The sequence below is a fragment of the Pinus tabuliformis genome, chromosome 3_1, assembly GCF_031772625.1.
Source record: "Pinus tabuliformis cultivar Carrire ecotype Pingquan chromosome 3_1, CPIR1, whole genome shotgun sequence".
Classification (NCBI taxonomy): domain Eukaryota; kingdom Viridiplantae; phylum Streptophyta; class Pinopsida; order Pinales; family Pinaceae; genus Pinus; species Pinus tabuliformis.
Window position 1 is genome coordinate 743,596,295 of NC_142301.1, and position 11,680 is coordinate 743,607,974.

Here is an 11,680-nt window from a genome sequence, read left to right on the forward strand (position 1 = left end):
GTCGAGCCTGCTTACACATCCTTATTAGTCGAGCGTGCTACGCACCCTACCGGTCCTCTCCTTATCAGTCGAGCCCCTACCGGTCCTCTCCTTATCAGTCGAGTCCCTACCGGTCCTCAAGAGCGGGTAACTCAATGCCATAACCATGCCTAATGAATGAATCCGAGGCAGTGAAACCAAGGTCCCGGAGGGGCTTGTGCTTCCTAGTGCAAGGAAGGCCACAGAGCTAACTAAACTATGCCTAATTAATCAATAAGAAATGACTATGGTTCATCAAAGCAGGTCACTCCATGAAGGGTATAACCATCGCTTCCTTAGCTCCAGGGATGGTTCCTTAGTAGGAGCAGCCGGTCAATAGTAATGGTTCTTTATGATAAGTCAACTCCCACTTCCCTTTGCCGGGGGGTTCGAGGTCAAAGATAAGATAAGCAATCCACGTATTGATGTCGAAGGTCTTTAATTGGATAGGGAAGTGAGTATCCTCATTACTGCTCGCCTAAGTGTTAATCACTCTCGCTACCGCTCGATTAGTTTGGTCGACCCTGGTTAGTTTGGTCTAGTTGGTCTCCTCGCTACCGCTTGCTAGCATCTGTACGTTAATGAATGGATGTCTTTCCTTATCCATCTATCTCAATATCTATCTCCTCGCTAGCGCTCGTAGTCGGGTCGGGTAGTAAGTAGTCAGCTCTGTAGTCAGTCCCCTCACTGGTAGGATCAGAATAGCAACCCCTCACAGGATCAGATGGATGTATGGCTACGGCTTCCTTCCATCTATCACTTCGAACCAAAGGCTGTAATGAATGCTGCACCTTCAGGGTGGTTAAGAGAGACGGGCTTTAGCCACCTACGCTTCTGTTACTGCCTTCTATTTTAATAATAAGATGTGGGGATAAGAAGATTGATATAAGAAGATATTCATAAGAAGATATTGTTATATTTTTAGAATAATATTTTTAGAATAAGATAAGAATAAGATAAGAATATGGGAGATAAGAAGATGAAGAGAATAATCTTTTTATAAGAATATATTCATAAGAAGATAAATAGAAAAAGATCTTCATAAACTGACTTGACTACTTTCCTTACCAGCTCGAAGGGGATTGACTCTATACCGTATGCTCGTATATAATGAATGGATAATGACTCCTTGCCCCCCGGAGGGAACAAGCGGCTTCGCACCTTTATTTGTGAGGTAAGCCTGAAACGGACCCCTTTATAAATATCTGCATCCTCGTTCACTGACGTTCGCTTTCCCTAATGTTAACTGACGTTCACTCTTAGCTAAGGTAAGGGTGTGAATGAGAAGACTCTCCTTCCCGATATGAATGACTCTGACCGATATTAAGGACTCTGGGCTCGGCCCCTGGATGGCCACGCCATACTTCATCAACCAATATCCTTTCTGTAAGTCTACGTCACTCACCACCTAAGGCTATGTCACCTTTTCCCGATATTCCCACAGATACTCTTTCCCGATATCTGTCATAAGAAATCCTCTCCCGGTGGTCGAGCGTGCTCTCGCATCCTCTACCCTTATCTATGCGAGCAAGCATGGATCTTTAGCAGCCGGTTCACACACTTATATAGAATTACGAATGCTAGTTCCAACTCCAATCTCCAAATCATTATACGGATTCATGGTCGTTATACAAGGCTCCTCCTCCCACATAGAGACAAAGATCCAATAGTAAACCTGGCCTTCCAATAAATAAGTGGGAATTTCAGTAACAAAAGTGGGCGTATAAAGATGATAGAGAGTGCTCACGTGGCCTATTGGGACTGGTAATTTTAGTTTGGCTGGCTAGTGATCATAAAAGAGCTCGGCGAATCTCATCAGATTTCTTGGCGATATAGTTCGGAGTAACCTTCGGAGTTGTTGGAGTTATGTGATAAAGAAGCTCGGAGTTACTGTTCGGATATATTTCGGAGCAATTTGTCGAGAGTTCGGCTGGCTCACCCTCACCCTTATGGTCGAGCGACTACGTACCTCATTATATATGTAATTATGGTTGGTTGGACGTGAGATATTCTTTATGTAATTATGCTTTCTTTATTTTGGGGGGTTTATATATTGCTCAAGGCTGCCCAGATCATATACTCTTCATATCGCCGGGATATACGAAATTCTTATTATATTTCATTACGCTTTAGCAAAGAGGGTAGAACCAATTCCCCTCCATAAAGGCCTAATTAAAGAACGAGAATCGCATAGAAGAGCTATGGAGAGGTAAATAGGAAAATAGTCAAGGTTGTAAGTGCTTGCTGTACCCACTAGGATTCTTTGCTGAAGCAAGAGGTTGGGGCATCAGTAAGTTGAGATAGGAAGTATGGTTGGTCAAGAGCAAAGGTGAAGGGAGAGTAACACATAAGTAAAGCGAGTAGGCAGGGGCGTAGCGGTAAATAGGAATAGTGGTACCCAACCAAGTCAGACTATTTCATCAAGTGTTGTGGAACGCCCGTCCCGTCCAACGATGCTCTAAGTTCAGATAATTGAGCAGCCAGTCTATAAAGAAGCAAGGGTTTACGAAAAGTAATACGACTGATCTAAGTGCTCAGCTCACTTCGTGCCTCCCTCCTTTCAAATCTAAAAGTTGAAGCCTGTGTGCTGCGTATGCCCATTCACTCGTCCAACGGCTCTATTGGAAGCCCTTATCCGATCATCCAATGCTATAAGGGGCATTGTAAGTGTGAGGCAGGCAGTAACTATAGGTTGTGAAATCGAAGAGGTGGTAGGTAACAGGTACTAACATGAAATAGAAATGGGGATATCCTAGCAATGCTGGTTGTATTCATTCATCAGAGGATGAGTCAATTCACCAAGGGAGGGCCTATCTCACACCTTGAAACTCACCTTGAACCTTCTGCCTTAGTCTTAAACCTTTCACCTCTAGCCTCGAACCTATCAATTGGGCCCTTAGCTTGAGGATTGGGGTTTTATGGGAGCTAAGGTCGCTAGCGTTCTAAACCCGAGAGTGCCGAACTCCCACTCGACTTCGGCTCCGGGGCTGATTAGAGCCGTTTTCCCGCCCAGCTGGGCAGAATGAATGACCAGTAGCCACTGAATTACTGGCCCACTTCTCTTATTTATTGGCAGCGAAGAATCACCAACAGCCACTTCTCTTACTGGCTCGGTCGAAAAGGGCAGAAAAGCATAATGACTGCTATAATGAATGACGTAATTACATATATAATTTATGCATTGTCCGCTAAAGCGCAATTCAATATATAAAGAATGAAAGCGCAATTCAATATATAAAGAATGAATGCATAATGACATATATAATAGCAACATTTTTTGTCTTATCTCTCTAGTGACTTTATTATACGTAATTACGTATATAATAAGGGTTCATAGGTTTCCCGTTATCTCTTTCCATCTTCCTTGCTCTCCCAAAGCCAGCCAACCAGGTTCATTACTAACGAGCGTAATCAGGACTATGGTAGGCAGTAGGTAAGGGGCGAGTGAGCGTGCTATGGCACTAAGACAGATAGGTAGATCCTTCCTTGATGCTTATTGGGTGGCCCCTCTCAAATAAGTAACTAAAGGGTGGTCGAGCCTGCTTGCGCATCCTTACCAGCAGCCACTGAATTACTGGCCCACTTCTCTTATTTATTGGCAGCGAAGAATCACCAGCAGCCACTTCTCTTATTGGCTCGGTCGAAAAGGGAAAAAATGCATAATGACATATATAATATATGCATTGTCAAAGGATTGACCTTATCAACTCGTAGCGGTCCTTGCACTCGGAAGCGCAAGACCCTCCGGACCTTCCTTATTTCCTTGCCTATATTTATGGATTGAAAATACTGTCCATTACGCCTACTTCTCTTCCTGCCCTAATAGTAAGTTACGCCTGCCTTCATTTACGCTTGCTTCTCCTTACTATCTTATATATTAATTGATAAAGCCAGGAGCGCCGGCAATGTGGTAGTTCTTCCTCATGAGCGAGCGATAAACAGCCAGCCTTCCATATCTAGTCGATCGAGTGATAAAGCATCATGAATTCTATTTATGCATATCCATTTATACATTGATTCTAATATATTACTCTATATCCATATATAGATTGATACTAATGGATATATACCTATATATATAGATATATATACGTAGCTAACCACTTGAGCTAGCTCGAAAGAGGACCATGTACAATCCCCCCAGTTTGGTTCTTCAAAAATCACCGAGTACGAACGCACATCTGGGCCGTCGGGTAGCTGCTCACCATTCCGAAGTATATATATATACGGTTCCAGACAAGACACTTATTTGTTCACGAAACGCTTGTCATTCCATAGGATCTCCCATTCGTGAAAAAGGCCTTTTATTATTCGTAAATACCAATTCGTTATCCGATGATATAGTGGAACAAATGGCTACGAAAATCGATCGAAGCTGTATAAATGATTATTAATGGAGGATCGGGGGTTTTTTGACCAATTGTTCGAGTATGCATCTATTTCCAATTCCGAGAAAGATTCGTCTTTCACGTTCGAGGAATAGGAAGATCAATTTTTTCGGAGGATCCGGCCAACAACCAGATCGTGTAGTAATAATGAATGCAGATAGGGAGTCCTCGGTCATACTCGAAGCTGATCGATTACAAATACCTATCGTATCTTTGGTGGATTCGAATATCCCATTGGGATTATATAGAGGAATAACTTATCCCATTCCAGCGAATGATTCTATACAGTTCGTATATCCATCTCGTAATTCGATCACGAAAACAGTTCCTCCTGAACGAGGAAAAATGCAATGGATGAAGGAGGGGAGAACGACTCATCGATCAACTTCTTCCAATGAGAATTACCATTGCATGCACCAATCTACAAGTCGATGAGATCGGTCGAGTGGTCCCAGTTGGAGATGGGTGTCTGTCTATGGATTGAACAAGATTCCCCATTTGGTTGGAACGCCGTTGGTTCGTTCCTAATCGTGGTGGTCGGTACACAGCAGCCAACGTCCCTCCCGACTTACTCGATCTTCTCTTTCATCTTTCCTCGACTTACTCCTGTATCAATACGTTACGCCACCCTCGAAGGTAGAACGAAGATCGGATAGCTTATGCTCTTGCCCAAGCGACCGTGATCCTCTTCCTGGCCTGAAGCTTCCTCCTAGGTAGAGCCCCCGCAAGCAATCCAGCCCAACTTCGATCTTGATCTCCATTCATATGGGTGAGGAACGTAGAGAAACGGAGTTGCTCGCCAAGGGGCGAGGGCGAGGAAGGATTGCTCAGTCATTGATATGGGTGAGGAAGGCCAAGGATAGGATAAGTAGGATGAGTCGCAACTCGTCCGCTGAGGATGAGGAAGGATGGCTCACCCTAATTAAGTGAGGTGAGGACGTGGCTCGACCTAGGGAGAGGAAGTATGGCTCACCTTTAAGTGGGGTGAGGTGCCGTAAGTCTATTGCTAACTATTTACCCACCCACCCACCCCAATCCCCGAAGAATGGCTCGACCAAAGGGAGAGGAGAGGACACAACACCTTAGAACATTTTCACCCGGTAAGACCTTTCAGGATGCGTAAGCAGGCTTGACCATAAGCCCCCCCACCCAATAAGTAAATTGAACCTTTATCCATTTATCCATCTATAGGGTGGCACTTGGTGGTGATAGCGTAACAGATGAATAAGTGATTCCCAACCCCCGAGTAATAGGTCGGGGCTGGGCCTGGGAACTATTCCTCGCTCGCCACTTGAGCCGTATGCGGGGGAACTCGCACGTGCGGTTCTTGGGGGGGGGAAAGCTTGTAAGAGCCTACCCATCCCAATAGCGTCTATTTGGAGCTCAATACGAAATCATATTTTCTCACAAAACCCGTTCGGATAGAGGCAAACCATTGCTCCGAAGTCGGGATTTATGGATGGAATAGTGGCTCGGCCCCCCGCTTCCCCGTAGCTCGGGAAAGGTATAACCTTCTCTATCTAATAGTAATAGTAGCTTCTCGGCCAAGGTGATAAATTTGTTACGGCCCTTAATTCATTTGTGTAGGTTATCCCTTACCTTCGAGCTCAGGTAATACCTTTCAGGACCAACCCGCCCGGTCCGGCCCCCCCCTTATCAAGAAGGGCAGGACCTTACCGCCTGAAAGGATCTTACCGCCCACACCGGCCGGCACAGGACACTTCTATTTATTCCCCTCAATCCTTACGAAGGTAAGTAAGTGATAACCCTTCTATAGGACCTCTAAAATGCATTCATTCGAGTTGGCTGCTCGATTCATTTATATCTGTATATGGGCTTATATATGCAATATGATACCTCGACCAGACATTGAACCATAATAACCGTCTATTACCGATACTTGAGAAGGCATTGCTGAACCCAGAGAGAGATACGGCATTGAGAAGAATACGGCATCCTCGCCGGTCGAGGGGAAGGACTTGAAAAGTCATCAAATTGCTACGCTAGAGAGTGTTGGTTGTTCCCCTCTACGCGCCCATAACATAACATAGATAGATACGTCTTCTCTCCTCCCTCCCCCATTTAAGGTTCAATTTACTTATTGGGTGGGGGGGCTTATGGTCGAGCCTGCTTGCGCATCCTGATGAGCAGACCTACACTTACTTGCTTATGATGCCTACCTTAGCGAACGAATGAGAGAGCTGCCTAGACTGGGCATACCAACTACCTTCTTCATGCTAGGCCATGGGCCACCTACCTGGTACTTAGGCATAACACCTTACTTACGAGCATGCCAGGCTCAGTCAGATAGGCATGCATCCCACCCACCTAGCTATGACCCAATCCTTATAAACACTAGATATTCTCCCTGGCCGGCCGGTGAAAGGTAAGGTCCGGAGGTCTTGCGCTTCCGAGTGCAAGGATAACCTTGCTCTTGCCTTTGCTACCCCTGCTACTGGATAATATGAATCATCTGCTGGATCTATTGCTACCCCAGTTGGATGGTCGAGCACCTAAAGGTCCTTTTGGTCGAGCACCTAAAGGTCCTATTCTTGCCATTTGAGGAGGCGGGAAAGGACTAGTGGGATGAAAAGACAGGACAGAGAGTGGGATAGTGGGATTAAAGGATGGATGGGGGAGTAAAGGATGGATTATTGGGATGAAAGGACAGGGCAGAGAAGGACAGTAAATAGTGTAACTGGTTCTCCTTACAGTCAATATTGGGACTAGTGACAGTCAATAGTGGGACTAGTGATCCAGTGACAGGACAGATCTAATGGGACTATTTCTCCCAGGACAGAGCAGGACAGAAAAGGACTAGTGGGATTATGGGATGAAAGGACAGGACTAATGGGATTATGGGATGAGAGTAAACCGGTTGTATCCTTTCTTTCTGACTTTCCCTGTTAGGCCAAGGTCTGGTGGGTAAGGCCAAGGTTAGGTCTTTCCTTCCCCTCCCTACTTATGGCAAGGCCTCCTTAACCAACATGAACAGTACGGGTTACTGGCTTGGCACCGCCACGTATCCAACCAGCCATCCCCCCTAGCCATTGGTGTGAACGTCTTCAAATGCCTTTCTTCTTATCAAATGCCTTGCCCGATGCGGACAAGCGACTTCGTACCTTTATTCTTCAATATCACGTCACTTTCCATCTATGTGCGATCCCAACCCTTATGTGGCATCTAAACTGGATTTCTTTCTTAGTCAAACCCCCCGGTAGGTGGTTCATATGTACTTTGTGTACAATTATCCCTATCTCAATAAAGCTAGTGTGCGGATCAGAAGCCTACTCCTTTTCTTTTCGGCCTGTTCACTCTAGTGGAAGAACTCTAAAGAAAGATTGGAAGCCGAAGAAAGAGCCTTGCTTACAATAGAATTCCGGGAAAGGAGTACAACTAAGGAGCCTCTCATATTGCCCTGGTTCACAGAGGAGGAGCCCTGTCGAAATATAGAGGAAGGAATCTAATAGAATAGTTGTATTAGCCCTGGTTCATATAGCCTGGTTGACAGAAGAAAAAGCCCTGATTACAGAATAGCCTGGTTCATATAGACCTGGTTCACAGAAAGAGCCTTGCTTCAAATAAGAAGAATATGACGGGGAAGGAGTCCGACAAAGGAACCTGGTATTTGAGAGACCGAAACAACCCGCCGCTACCCGCATCACGAGGTCCGTCAGGGGCTCGACTGATAAGGAGAGGAACGAGCAACAGTGACAGATAAAGAGGAGAGGAGCAAGGTACCAAATAAAGAGCAAGGCTGGGACTGGCCAGTCATCGACCCAGGTTGTCTTTGAAGAGCGCGTTCATCCATAGCGCTTGTCGTGGGTGGATTGAAGGGTGATCGCTATCGCTTGCTTATTAGGTGGGGGGATTACACTGGCCCCCGACTGATTGGATTGGGCCGATGGGAACTGCTGGGACAACATCAGTCAGAGAAGATCAGAGAAGATTACGGGGAGCCTTGTTACAAAGAAAGGGGAGCCATTGTTTGTCAGATTACAACTGCAGAAGCGTCACTTTAGTGGAGTTTAGTTGGCGTAGACCAGACAGAGGAGCCAGTGTGACAAGCTGAGCCATATTACTTAGGGGGTGGGATAGAAACCGGTGTTGGCGAGAAAGAAAGAAAGCTTTCAATCATTAGTTGGAAGGAGCTTAGGAGCCGGAAACACAATTCATACAGGTCCGTCAGGGTGCGTAGCACGCTCGACTAATAAGGCCGCCATCGGCTCGACTGATAAGGACCCTTTAGGGGGCTCGACTGATAAGGAGAGGAGAGGAAGGAAGAAGCCCCAATAAAACATAAGTGGAAGAAACAACAGAGCCCACAGCAGAGCCCACTGCAGCAGCACACAGCAGCAGAGCACACTGCAGCAGCACCCACAGCATTGGCAGCGGACAGAAACACAGTCAGTTTCGGGGGTTCATCAGAAAGGAGAAAGCGGATCACAGGTGCGAGAAGCTGAGCCATTTTTCCTATGTTAAGCCGTGGTTTGACCTTTCACCTATATTGGTTTCGAATACACTCTTTTCATAAGCCTGAACAACCTGTGGTTAAAGCAGCTAAGCCCACAATATAGATAGGTAGATCTGTAAGCTTAGGAGCCCTATAATGACCTGGAAGCCGCTGGGAGCCGTACTACCACTGCTATCTACTTGAAGGCCAGTATCAATTGGGTGGAGCTTTTAGGCTTGATATATTGACATTTAGGCAGTCAGTCGTGCTTGGAGCTAGACCATCAGGAAAGATAGATCATAAGGAGGCTCATTAGGCTGCTGCATTGGATCCGCCCGAGAACCGCTACCTGCACCCGCTACCCCCTGCGCCCGCTACCCACTCCAGACTCCCGAACCCCGATACCCCATACCTACTCCCTACTCCCTTATTCTCCTACTCTCCCTCCTTTTACTCCTGATTATCCTACTACTTTCTACAGAGGAGAAATACCGCGGGAATATGTTACGCTACCGCTCAGGAAAGATATGTTACGCTGCCGCTCAGGCCCTACCGCTTCCTTGTTGGGGAATGAATGAGCAACGATCCGTTATTATATATGTCATTTCCGTTCAACTATGAGCAGGAATGGATCAATGGTATCAGCCCCTTGCCCGGTGCGGACAAGCGACTACGTCCCTTCAATCTCTCTCCCTAAAGGAGATTGAAAGGGGGCTGTATACCATCCAATTTCAAACCTTCCCTCCTCACCTTCCTAACGTCAGGTGAGCCGTCCCTCCTATCTTTCTTTTATATGTTAACAGATGACAGTGAGATTGCCCTCTCCCTTATGGTCGAGCCTGCTTACGCATCCTCTACCGCCCTAGAGATTTCCCGGATATGAAGTGTCTTCTTCTTTACAATAATACAGATGGAAGTTCAGGAGGCTGGATGAGCTCTTTCTTGAACTCCCTTCCTTCCCAGGAACCAACCGGGGGTGAAGCTCTACTATTCCCGAAAGAAAGAAAGTGAGTTACCGGTGAAACTAATCAACTACTCCTCGGCCCTCGGTTGCCCTTTACACCGGAAAGTTCCCCAGGATGGAAAGTTAGTTAGGTCGGACAGGACAGTGAAACTAACTACTCTCTCTCCAGAAAGCTGGATGGATGAGCATGCTTTCATTAGCCGGGTAACCGGTTGAACGAACTAGTTGAATAGAAAAGAATAGAGGGAGTTCAAAGCAGGAGCTGATTGAACCTTCCCACAACAGCTTTGGTTGGATCGATCCTCCGACCAGCAGCGATAACCCGGCCAGTCAACAGAAACAAATACAGTTAGGCCAGTCGGCCCAGAGATAGTTGTTGGGCACCGTCTCGTTATCCATCCCTTTCCGGACTCTGTTATCCCAGCCAGATCCTTCCTCACCCATATGAATGAGTGAGCAATCCTCTCCTTATCAGTCGAGCCCCCTGTTGGGTCCTTTCACTAGGAAGCGCAAGCCCCTCCGGGACCTTTCAATTTACTTATTGGGTGGGGGGGTTTATGGTCGAGCGGCCTTACGGCACCTTTTGATTCTAGTTGTATGGGCCGGAGCTAGATTCGTTAGCATTACACCCCTACACATATGACCGAGAAGGATGGAAGCGAGTAGGGTAGATAGATTATACGGGTAGATAGATTAGGCGTGCACCCCCATATTTGTAGTATTGGTGTTAGGATCCTACATATTGTGTAGTACCCCTCACATGTTCCTGTAACATACCCTACATGTTCCTCGCCTCGCCTTATTAGCAAGGCCATTACACCCTTTGATCTCCCATATTAGGTTGATTAACAGATTGATTAGCAAGGCATTACACCTCTGATCCCATATTAGCTAGATTAGGGAGGGAGGATTACCCATATGACCGAGAAGGAGGGGAGCTAGATTAGGCTTACACTCCCATATTAGCAAGATTAGCTAGGGGTTCTCCCTTCATTACACCTTACTTGCGAATCAAGGATGTAACATATAGCCAGATTAGGTATTACCCAGGCTTACACCCACAAGAAATCTTATAGTAGGCTCAAGATTAAGCCCTCATAACCACAACAATCTCCCAGATATAGTAATAACCCCAAGAATTAGGAATCAAGAATCTTCCTATATTCCCGTCAATATATCGTAATAACCCCAAGAATTAGGAATCAAGTCCTTTTTCACTTGGCCGGATACAAGGCACCCCTCACATATTTGGTTGGGCAGACACCCGGTCCGTTGGGTTATGGTGACTCGATCCGATTTGAGCGATAGTTACACACGCATTCGGGCGGGTTCAGTGATGGGCAGTTTGCAGAGCGATAGTTACACACCTAGACCTCTTTCTAGTAACACCCAAACGGTACCTCACTGAGGAGCAGGAGAAACCACCAAACAGCAATGGCAAGCAGACATAGGGATGCCACACCTCACACCTTATAGATAGGGCAAACAAAACACCATGATTGTGGTAGGGTATATAGATTAGGAGAGGAGATAGATTAGGCACCCGATCACTTACTTATTAGTAAGATCCTGAAACTAAAAAAACCTATCAAGACTGATTAGCAAGATTAGGCCTAAATACAACCTAACATACCATTCAACGCTCCATATAGACCAGACCTATTATACAGGAACAACTCACCGAAAATGCAGGTGTCTGGTTCCTGTAACATACCCGAAAGGATCCTCATCACCCATCGTATCACAGTTCACCCGTTGAACCAACACTGCCCACACCTGCCTTCCTCGATGCTTATTGGGTGGTGGGATTAATCATTATATATGTCATTATGCTTTGATTTCTTTTGGGGGCTGGAT

At 46.1% G+C, this 11,680-nt stretch overlaps 1 pseudogene; it reads left to right on the forward strand.

The window, feature by feature from the left end:
* Positions 1-4,145: 4,145 nt before the first annotated feature.
* On the forward strand, positions 4,146-4,886 carry LOC149189497 (small ribosomal subunit protein uS2m pseudogene; annotated as a pseudogene).
* The last annotated feature ends 6,794 nt before the right edge of the window (positions 4,887-11,680 follow it).